General features: G+C 34.1%; 1 pseudogene; it reads right to left on the reverse strand.

Annotated features, from left to right (window-relative positions):
- The window catches only part of LOC103477875 (meprin A subunit beta-like), a 33814-nt pseudogene extending 21516 nt beyond the window's left edge, over positions 1-12298 (reverse strand).
- Positions 12299-12540: the final 242 nt, after the last annotated feature.

Genomic DNA, 12540 nt, shown 5'->3' on the forward strand with positions numbered 1-12540 from the left:
CAACCCATCACAGCCACTCTGAATTCTGCTTTGACAAATATGATGGTCAATAAGATGTGGGAATACCTGTTGTCTGTTATTGTAGGAGCTGGTGGAATGATAGGTGGAAGAGTAATGGTGGACCGGGTCCTGCAAAGACAAAATAAATCTGACTGTCATATGATTAAAGTAATTTATCATTGAAGTAGATGATCACATAAAACTTTTTCAAACCTATTGTTTGGTTTACAGATAATCACAATCCTGTCTAATATATTTTATTTATTAAAAAATGTGAATGTTCTATTTAAAGCTGCACATTTAGTAAATTATGTGTGGGGAAGATTTTTTTCACATCACAACATACTCAGTCACCCGACGAGACTTGGGTCCAGTGCATACAGTGCAAGAACTGGGCACCGTAAATCAGGACAACCTCTGTATATCTATCAAAACAGGTGATTCAGAAAGTACATAAATAAAATGTGGGAAGGCCATATTCTGACCTATTGTAATCAATTTGATTCAGATTTTTATAGCCTAATATTTTGAAGGAATTAGGTATTAAAGGTGTCAATTCATGGCATATAAGATGTTGTTGACTCTGTTTTTCAACTAAGAAATTAGACCTTGTAAATTGAAAGATTATATTGTTCTCCAGAAGCCTCATTTCTAAATTATTTACCATTAAAATAAAATTACAAGGTGTATTTAGTGGAGGAAATATTTGGAAAAAAATTATTTTGAGAAGGATAAAGTTACTTGGGCCCCTCCCGACCCCACTAAGGGACAAGGGTGTAAAGAAAATGGATGGATGGATGGATGGATGGATCCATGGATGGATGGATAAATGTCTTGTTTCCGACAAGACATTTAGATCTTGTCGGAAACAAGATCTAAATGTCTTGTTTCCGACAAGACATTTATGGATTCCATCACACAATGAAATGTGATTGAGTAAGCAATTTGAAAATTAGATGAAAGGAAAAGTGTGACAACCCACCACATTCTCTTCTACATAAACTTGATTTTTTTTATTTGCAAGATGGTAATGAAATGCAAAGAGAGACGAGGACTCTGTATTTGAAATACCTCTGGACTCTTGATAACATTAGTAACAATTGATTTTCTTCATGCTTTGCAGATAGATTCATCTGAAAATCACAAAAAACATGTCCAAACAACTCTCAACAAATTGGAAATACCTATTGTCCGTAGTGGGAGGCGGATGGACAGTAGGTGAAGTCCTGTGAAATTATAACCAAACATTTAGATACAAAACAAAAATAAATATATGACTCATGGGTGATGCTGGATACATTGCATATGTCTTAAAAGTCACTGTCTCGTTGAATTAGGCCAACCTTTTAGTTTTCTTAGTCATTTAGAAATACCACCATTTTTTATATTTTCTAGATTCCAGAGTATCGAGAGGAAAAACCTTTTTGAAAAATGTTGTCCTTGATTTATATGATTAACCCATATTAATCAAGGCAGCCAACAAACTCAGCTACACCAGTTCTGAGGGTTAGAGGTCATGGTAAGGATTAGGGGTTTTCAGAATCAGCTGAAACTCCAGGTTAGCCATTGTGAGAATCTTGTGGGAGAAAACCCACAAGAATTTAACCCAATATAGAAGACAAATTTACCAATTCAATGAAAATGTAGGTGAATGTGTGAATTAAAATCAAAAATTATCTTTCCCATATTCCAGCAATTGAAATATTTTTTGTTATTGTAACTGACATAATACAGGGAAAGTTTGGTCGAATTTAATTTCAAATGGTGATAAAAATAATTTCAATATTTTCCCTTTTCTAAAATGCAGATAGAAGTCTGGTTTTGGCTGTTCATGTAGATATGACAAATACCAACAAACTTTTCTTTACAGAGAAAATGAACTTTACTTTGGTCAGCTGCAATTTGACTTGCACTGTATTATGATGCGCTCATCACTGCCTACTGCTCAATGTTACAGCACTGGAAATGCATATTCGTCAGAATTAAGTTATAATTTACTTGACAATTTGTTTTACCGTGGAGAGCATGAACTTTCATTCCGATTTGGTGGAGGATTTGTTAAGTTCCCTGGTCTTAACTGAGGACATGGTAAAGTTGTTCCATTGATCAGTGGGGTGAGATCTATCAAAGGAGAAAACAATCAGTTAGAAAAATAAAATACAATGTCTGAGGAAGTTGGAATAATTAGACGTTTTCAGCTAATCCTACACTCCCACCCTGTGAATGACAATTACAAACTCTATAGAGCCAAAATGCAAAATGTTGCAAAATGTTAATTTGAAGTTAAAAAGTAGCACAATTTAACTAATGCATTGTGTCATTAACTGTCATTTCCCCTCCTTTCAAAACAGCTACTTGGAATGACAGCAAATATGTTTTCCGTGAGTGTAAAAATATGAAATTATATATCAGAGATTTAAGTTTTCTTGATTATTTGTGTCCCCAACAGGGCCGTGCTGAGATCTTTGGAGGGGCAGGGGCTCAAAGTTAAAAAGGGGCACACTGAACGAACAACTCATATTAATCAAGAATCTAATATTTAATGAGATCATACTGTATTATTGTCATCATGTGGGGACTATGCAAAGGCAATATAATCAGTTTTTTCTGATATAAAGTTGTTGCTACTGACAGTCCTGAAGGACTGCATTGATCTGAACTGTAGTTTTTAAACAGGCCGTAGAAGAGAAGGCCATTGGTTATGAAGTATGTTATGAAAAAACACATTTGCTGCTATTTTACTAAATAAAACCTAATAATATCTAACTGCTTCACATCTATAACAGGTTATTATGTAGTGTGCTGCACAGCAGCTCCACTATTACATTCTAACAAATAGAATAGAATAGAATAGAATAGAATAGAATAGAATAGAATAGAATAAAATAGAATAGAATAGAATAGAATAGAATAGAATATACTTTATTGATTCCGAAGGGGAAATTGCTCAGTTGTTGAAAGCCACTCCATCTCAGATAACAAATGCAAAGTTTGTAAAATATATACATACCTAAGAGTGATAAATTCAAAATGACTAGATATAACAAATAATAAATAAATAAATGAATGAAAAGCAATAATATATAATATATTAATAAATAAATAATTATAAATGAGCGCCGAAAAAATGTACAAATAATCACACATCAGATGACAAACGCTTAAGATACATATATGTACACTGCTTACGGGAATGGTGGTCTAAAGACTAACCCAATAAAAACTTAATTAAAATAGTTAATTAAGTGTAATTAATTTGATAAAATTTAATTACAAGTGATTAAGTTTAATTGTTTAAACCTAAGTAATTATTAATTTTAATTATTCAAGAGGGTGAGGGGGGATAACCCTCCTCCTTATCAACTGCTGTTTGGAGCTTGTGGATTCCTGGCTTATCGACAAATTTGTGACGGACTTGGACGAACTAATGAACACTCAGACTGTTGGTGTGGACAGAGACGAGGACTCTAAAACTCACTAACGAGTTGGAATSGATCGTGGAGAAGTTRCTAGTTTCGGSTCAGCRGAACRACRAAACTAATTTGGATGATTGGGAACTGAGATGTAWCGGAGAGAYTTTAGGGAAGATTGAAATTTATAATCTTCCCGACCTAAGACATTCTGCTTCTGAATTGGCTTTCCCCGTGTGGCCTTGGAAGGGCTGCATATTTCCAATCTCCTTGAAGATATGTAAAAATAACGCTCCTTCCCACCTCACCCCTAATGTATTCATGGAGCTGTGGAGCTGAATGCTCACAAGGACATCATTTCTCGATAAACAACATCTCTATCAGACTTTGCCAGGAGGCTCAGCCAACTGGTTTCATGGACCTTTGATGTCACCGCCTTCACTCAAGTCTCTGTTTTGCCCTTTGTTTTGTCTGAATGTTGCGATTTGCCCTAATGTGTCCTTTCCTCTTTTTTGTGCTCTTTCCTTTGGTTTGTTATTTTTGTATTTCCTTTTAATTCATGTAAAGCACTTTGAATTGCGTTGTTGCTGAAAATGTGCTCTACAAATAAAATTACCTTACCTTACCTTCAGTTTTTTTCTTTTTTTTTGCTGGATGATCAGCAAATACCTTATTGTTTATCAACATCTGGTATTAAGTGTGGTGTAGCCTTGGAATTGCACCGCAGGGCACCACAGGAGGAAAATCAAACAGAACAGTGATTTCGGCTTCGAGTATCAGTTAGTTTTTTTGAGTACAAGTATACTGGAGGTTGGTGTTGCAACTGATATAATTATATGTATCATCACATAGCCTTACATATAGTTCTATATGTTTTCTTTTCATATATTCCTCATTGTTTTTATTCTTTGCATATTAGAGTGGTTTACAATGATTCTAAAACTATAGGAGTAACCTGCTGCTGTTACATGCCAGTCATCAGGGAGGCACCTGGAAGGGGAAATCAGATTATTTAATTGTGGAACGATTGCCTTTAGGCCAAATTATTGGTACAGTATTTTCGCAGATAAAATTCAAGTTTTCTCTGCAGCTTGCTATTGTGAGGATAATTATGAAAATAAATAGAAATGATTTCTCTAATTTCAACAGCAGACCTATGTTGGAAAAAAAAATAAATTCTTGCCCATAATCTGGTAGAGGGCGTCACTCTGGCTCACTTTTTCCTTACCATGATTTTGGTGTCTTAACAACACGGAGGTGGAGAATCAGCACATAGACATTTAGCTAAATTCTTATATTTACCTAAATACTATTGTTAAGGAGCACACACAGGTCTCCTGGTGCACAGATAAAACAAAAATAATACATAAAAGTTGAATAAAATAAAAATAAAATGTTTTCATTAACTTTGTGAATGACAAAATACAAAGTTTCTGGAGCCAAAATGCAAAGTGTTGCAAAATGTTAATTTGAAGTTAACATGTAACACAATTTACGTAATGCACTTCATCATTAACTGTGATTCTCAATCCTTTCAGACAGCTACTCTGAATGAGAATAAACATGTTTTTGGTGAGGGTAAAAATAAGAAATTATATATCAGATCAAATTTTCTTGATTTTTTTGTGTCCTCAAAAATGTTGAACATGAGAAAGAAGTTCTTGTGACATTATGTATAGTTTGCAAAAATTATTTTAATTAAAACATTTAACCTACCTTCAAAGTTGAACATGAAAATGGCACTTCCTCCCTTGAGGAACTCTCTGGATTGCAATTCTTCTAATGTTGCAAAAGAAAGGTAACCCCAGAGAGGCCCATAATAGATTTGTTCTCCATTCTCAGAAAATGATCCATATCTAGTCTCCCTAGGATTTTTCCAGACAGAGTTACCTGTTTATATGAGGCACAATACATTAGAATACCCTTTCAGGTTTTTTGTTTTTGTTTGTTTTTTTACCAACAACTTTTCTTTAAAATACCAACATTTTATGATAAACTTAACAAGTACTACTTGATTTTCATTAGAAACAAAAGTAGATTCCTTAGACATTTGCAGTTGCTTGTTTGGGGTTTGATCCAGCAACTGGAAAATCATATGTCTTTGCAGACAAGGAAATTGCAGCTGGTCATCATTCTTACCAGACAARAGCTGYACAWACATTCCAATATAYGTTKTAWAAAGAATARYRGCTACAYGGTATGCATAGCCGTCTTTGGAGTATTGTTGTGGGCTGTAAATTTGGGTTCCAAAGCTGCTTGTGTTTAAAAGATTCTCCAAGTCATCAATCTGCMAGACAACATGTGGACACTCTGTCTCTGASAGATTGATGTCATCAATTGAGAAACCTCCTGTAGAGATTCCTGCTCCTTTCTGGACCTCAAACACCACCTGGAAGTCCTTGGTGGCATTCAAGGAAACATGGTGGATCTTCCAGTGAGATGTTGGAGAACCTGGAGTTAGAGGTTTTAATTTACTATGCTACACAATTTTAATATTACATCATACAAAAGTAGAAAGCAAAGAGTTCAGAATTGTTTTTTTAACAGTCTGACCTTACCAGTAATTTGTCCCATAAGGCGGAGAGTTCCTGTGGTGTCCTGATCGTTTTCAAACTCTCTGATCCAGATATTAAGTTCATCTGACTCATTTCCACTGTGGAAATAGTAGAACTGCAGACACTGGACATTACATGCTCTGGTCGGCTTCACTACCTCCGTTTCCAGTCGTGCTGAATCTCCTTCTTGACCTGATGCTGTGCTCACATGGATGAAGTACCCAGTTTCTTTACCTGTAAATACGTTGATCAAGACAATGTTTCTCATAAATCATCTTCTTCTCTATGATAATTATAGAAAACTCTCTATATTTTTAAATGTACAGGCAGAAGTTTGCATAACCTTGGTGAGAATCACTCAGTTTTGCAGTAAAGCTAATAGAACTGGATATAATCCATCTTTATGATTCTTAAAGAGGGATTGTTTCTTTTTAGTTGAAAATGGTCTTCAATGTATTATTTCTGAAACAATTTATGCTCGAAGATGATTTACAAAGTTTTTTTTAAGTAATATTGAAATCTAGTCCAAACCAAATTTATATTTCCAGCACTTTAAAAAATCTGTCAATTAGTTTTTTTCTAATGTTGAATAAACATGACAAATTATTTTCACTATTCTAGCTCTGTTTTACTTTTAAATAAAAAATAAACATTTACGACTAACTTTCATAAACCATGAAGGTCTAAAAATATCTACTGGTCAAGACTTTGGTGTGTGTACATTACCCAGCAACCATCAAATTTTATAATAACCAGGGTAGCATTTAATTATTGCTAATGGTTTCCTGGATATTTTGTTAATCTACAAATAGGAAGGAGCCATATATGGTGATTTAATTACCCTCTGTTACATTCTTAAAAGTATATTTTAAAAAAGTCTTGCAAGTCAAAAAACTGCAAGCACTGTGGGCTTAATATTTTTGACAAAGTATTTTTCAAATAATCCAGGCATAAGAGCAAYATTTTAGGACATGCATAACTCAGTGCAATAGAAAAAAACAGCTGATCTGGAGACAGATTTATCTCACTTCATGCACCGAGACACTGAAAAAGATTGATGGAAGTGGCATGTCATTACTTAAAAAAATGAACAACAACAAAAATAAACTCTCCATTGCTCATGAACAACACTTTAGACAGACTTATAGATAATTGTCAGCTTACAGAGTTTACACAACTGAAAAAGTAATTCAGCAAAAATACCAAACAGTTAAATTATACATTATTGGCTCAGATTTGTCCACTTTCCATTGCTCATCAAAGGCATAAGGAAAAACTAGTCATAAGTGCAAATCTCACCATTGTCTCCATTTCCACTTGGCAGACTGGTATGGTCAGAACTGGGCCCCCCATGAACTTGAGTAACGACTTCCCAGCCGATCCCACCCTGTGAGCAGCGACTCATCTGGCACATCATTCCATTTGAAAAGCCGCAGTAAGAACTAAAGGCAACAGTTGACTCTAAGATGGTAAAAAAGAAGAATATAAGATTTAGATTTATAGGTAATACATAAATGCAAGTCTAGGCTAAGCTCTTCAAAATGATACAACATTTTTGTCTAAGACAACTCCAAAAAGTTCATTTATCTACTGGACATTGTTTGACCGGAGTATACTGGTGCATCTCACTAAATGAAGACATCAATGAAAGAGTTCTTTATTTGATTAAGTCAATTAATATATGTGTGTGTGTGTGTGTGTGGGCGCGTGTGTTAAAAAATTATCATAGCAGCTTGACAAAAAGTACAGAAGTTATGATAGAAATTATAATTTGACCATGTCACTTTAATCAATCGATTTACAGCAGGTTTAACAATGTTTTATAACTTACTGCACTTGTAGCGGAGGTTCAGCTCTAGAGCATCACTAGGACTCATTTCCAGTCTTTGACCAATCACATCTTGGAATTTGGGGTCGATGGTGATAATTGTAGAGCCKTTGCCATTTGTGAATGCATCTTTGCCATAGTGCATCACTGACATGAAGTCATATGGGACTCCATGTGTAGTGCTCTCATTATTCATTGCCTTGATGAAATTATTCTCTCTTACCTAGGTGATATAAAACAAACTGCACTTTAAAAATACTATGGTGCTCTCATTACAGCCGATGTTCATGAAATTTCTCTCTACCTATATGACACAAAAAATACAAATTTTTGCACTGAGAAAAACTTAACTAATTAAACACATCACATATTTTAACAGAGTTAAAAATAAAAAAAGCAAGTGTTCTACCTGCTTGGATGTTGGCAAATACAATCCGTACATAATCATCTCTGTCATATCTAGACTGTTCATGGTAGAAACCAAGCGCATGAAGAATCTCATGCTCGACAATCCCAATGATATCACAGCCTGTACCAATAGAGAGGTCCTGACCATTGGCAAATACTCGACCAATATATGACCAGCAACTGCAAGGGAGAAAATAATTGTTCAGGAATTGTTGAGACCTAAATCCACAAGCATTTTGTTCAGATTAATCTTGCTGTCAGCATAACAATAACCTTCAAAAATACAGACACAGTTTGTTAACAAAAGGATCAACGTGTTATTTTTCATGTCTGACCTTCACTGCCATACTGATAAGAGGTGAATAAGACACTCAAGAAAACATGAGGACGTCTGACAGAGTCGGGTCAAACTTTACTGTACAGTGAACTGCTGCACCATTGTAGGGCTCATGTTTCAGTTGCAATGTATAAGTAAAAATGAACAAGTTTATCTGAAAGTAAGTAAAATAAGAAATCAAAGATAAAGAGAAATTACCCGTCTAACTTCTGGATATTAATGTAATATTCCTCAGAATCCCAGGGTTTGAAATCAATGCACGTCTTCACTCTGAACTGTTCAAAGGCTCTCATGATGACTCCTTTAGCTCTCAAGTCTTCATTTCATGAGGAATTTCAAAATGGTAGAGAATAAAGAACACACACATAATTATTTTTTAGATAATATATAACATGATATTTCTGCTACAAATTACTCATAAATAAATACCAATAACATTAATTCAAAACAAACCAAAAAAGAAAAAAAGAAAACCACTAGTGGACCAGTCCTTCCATTATTGTGCCAGATCATCCTTCACATGAATTAGATCAAAATCCAGTCCAGTCAAGTTAAAATCAATTAATTCATACTCATAGTTTGCCACCTAGATCATTTGGACTAAATCCCCATCTCCAACTTTAACTAGTTGTTCTGTTATCAAATTTCATCCAGATCAGTAATTTAAAATTAACAAACCAACTGGAACAACTTATATTGATTATTTCATCGTCTAGAATCTGATTAATTCTCTGTTTTTCTTTGCCCTCATAAACAGTATTTTATACTTTCCAGAACAGCTTTAATACTTTTTTTCAAACTCCTTTCCAGGTGCTCCTTTCCACTGTCGCCACGTTCTTCTCGAGAAATTAAACACTAAAATGCAACTACCCAAATGTATGGTTTATCTTACTGTCTACTCTAAAAGAAAAATAATATTTACCCAGGCCTTCATCCAAGACATATGGAACTGGGGATGTCCATAGATTATCTCCATCAAGAAGGCTGCTCCTTTGAAAGTTTGGAGGCTAACAAGGAAGAATGTGGGGCATAGAAATAGAAAACAACATGCCTACATAAATGTTGTACTACAAACTGCAGTTAGCTGCTTATAGTAATACTAAAACATACCTCCCGGATGTCATCAAGAGTCAAATCTAAGATCAGGGAACAATGTTAGTTCTTTTAACAAAGAAAGTTGTATAACAATTCACAGACAAATCTCAAAAATGTTTTTTACAAAAAGTTAAGAGAAGTCACTTTACCTTCCTTATTTGTGGTGTTTTCAAACCCTAAAACACAAACACGCTTTTTGTAAATTCATATTACCATAAAAAATATCACTTAAAATCAATAGTGAAATCCACACTGTAGTATAAAGAAAATGCATGAAACTTACCGATTATTTCTCCGTCAAACTAGAGTCAAAAATAATTAAAATTAAAAATATTTATATTAACAAACAAGGTAACCCAAAATTTACATTGTTTCAAGTGTTTCTATATCTTGAATATATTTGTAGGTTTAAAAGGTTGAGACTCAAATTTTAGGACATGGTAAACACTACATCATTTACAGAGATATCTTTATAGAGCATGTCTTTTAAAATTCAAGTTCACCTCTTTTCAACAACAGGGGGGACTCCAACCCGCACCCTTTATAAAACAACAAGGCAGATTCTAAACCCCAATTGTTGTTTATGTTCTATAGGCAACTCTAAACAGGTGGGTTTTAAGTCGAGAGGCACTCAGTGTTTCAGCTGTTTTAGCTGTTTTCTGGAAGTTTGTTCAAATTTGTGGTGCATAGAAGCTGAATTGTGCTTCTCCTCGTTTGGTTCTGGGGATTCAGAGCAGACCAGAACCAGAAGACCTGAGGGGTCTAGACAGTTGGTACAGCAACAACAGATCTTTAATGTATTGTGGTACTAAGCCGTTTAGTGATTTATAAACTAACAATAGTATTTTATAGTCTATTCTTTGAGCTACAGGGAGCCAGTGTAGGGACTTTAAGACTGGTGTTATGTGCTCTTATCTTCCTAGTTTTAGTCAGAGCATAACAATGTACATGCAAACTCTCCCCAGTCAGCAGATCTCAAACTGGTAGAGCACCTTTTGGGTGTGGTAGAACACAAGATGTTTGATTATGTATGTGCTGCCAACAAATCTGCAGTAAAGCATTTGAAGGTGGCTTAACTTGAAAAAAAAAGTTCATCTGCTGTCTGGAAAATGCAATTAAAGTTAATTAACAAGAAAAGTGTTCTGGTTTGAACTCCGAAATGAAATTTAATATCAGAGTTTAATTAAGTTGGTTTACCAAGAGACAAGTGTGCAAACATTGTTTTATCAAATTAATCTTAAATTATGAGTTTTAACTTAAAACAAATAATTATTTTTGTTTTTTTACTGAAAGAATAAACTGTCTTCACCTATGAATTTGATTAAACATCACGTGTAATATGAATTTACAAAAAGATGAATTCTGCTCAAAAACATTTAGTGTGAACTGAACATTATCCTCAAGATTTGAAAACTGACAAATGGATTAAACTTAATATTTTCCTCAATAACAAACAAGAGTCAGATCAATGTAACACACTTCCATCTCACTCAACGCAACACAGGATACAAAAACATGCCACTAACCACACTAGGACATTTTTTTAAAGTGCTAACCTACTCTACACCAAGAGTTTTTCCAACTCTTGGTGGTATGACGAAATTAATACAAAGTTAACCCAACTTACTACTGTCGGTTTATCTTTCACAAACTGACACATTTCGGTTCACAAGATTTGTAGGCACAACTAAATGTGGCTCAAATGTTTGACAGTGTACCTGCATAATGCTGTCATGACAACAGGGACTCTTAAAATGGCTGTTAAGGGTATTTTGACCTAAGACCTGAAATGAAGACCTTAAACAATAGTTTTCTTTTTAGATAATACTTTAGATACTACTTTATCAAACTCTTGGAGATTTGGCTTTTCAGATCGGGGCCCGTTGTGGCTCTAGAAATCTGCTGTCCCTGCACTGTATGAACTCCACCGACCTTTTAAAGAAACAGCTAAGGTCATTGTTATACCAAGAGTATTTAATGAGGTTGTTACCTTTTATATCATGTTTTTTATTCTTGAGTTTATGTTTGCATCTTTGTGAAGCACTGTGATTTTAATGTCTGTGACAGGTTCTATATAAGTAAATTTTACTAATGTACTTACACGTGGATAAAATTGTGTGGCAAATGGACAAAATGCACAAAATAATTAAATAGGTTTTACACTATAAAATAAAACAAGGAAAAATATATATTTTTTCCTTGTTAATTTGCAAATATATCAAAATTTGATATATTTTTATATATTAAAATATATTGAAATATAGTTTGATATATTTTCTATATTAAAAAAATATAAAACTAAACAGTTAATAGAAAGGTATCAGTATATGGAGAGCCATTTCAGCCAAAATTAAATAAATAAATGGGTGAAATAAATAAAAAATGAGTAAAATCAAACAATAAATGAAGAAAATGAGTGAGCAACCACAGGAAAATGCAGATGGATTGCTGGACTGAATTATTACAGTCACTGTCACCAGAGTTTTATACTTTTTAAAAGGTTTTTACTATTACATAAAACAGCAAAATTATTCTTATTTCCTGACTGTGGTTTATGCAAAAATATACTTACTCCAGGGATGGAGAGTCCTGAAGAAAGAGCAAGGTGCACCAGAAGAAAAATGTAGCCTTTCATCTTCATGCTGGCTTTGTGGATAAAGTCTAACTTTGATCTTCACAGAAAACACATTAGATTAAATTAAATGTTAAAATACTTTAATCCAGTGAAGATTCATGACTTTTAGATTCCATACATTTTACAGTAATGAATCTCCTACCTCTATGAAGACTTTCAGCAGCTGAAAATCTGTTCAAGTGAGATACCAAACAAACAGGAAGGACTTTTAAAATCTCACTATGTTACAAAACAGGTTGGATCATTTCAAAGTGTCAGCGTCATACTGAAAT

This window comes from Poecilia reticulata, linkage group LG16 (assembly GCF_000633615.1).
Source record: "Poecilia reticulata strain Guanapo linkage group LG16, Guppy_female_1.0+MT, whole genome shotgun sequence".
NCBI lineage: Eukaryota > Metazoa > Chordata > Actinopteri > Cyprinodontiformes > Poeciliidae > Poecilia > Poecilia reticulata.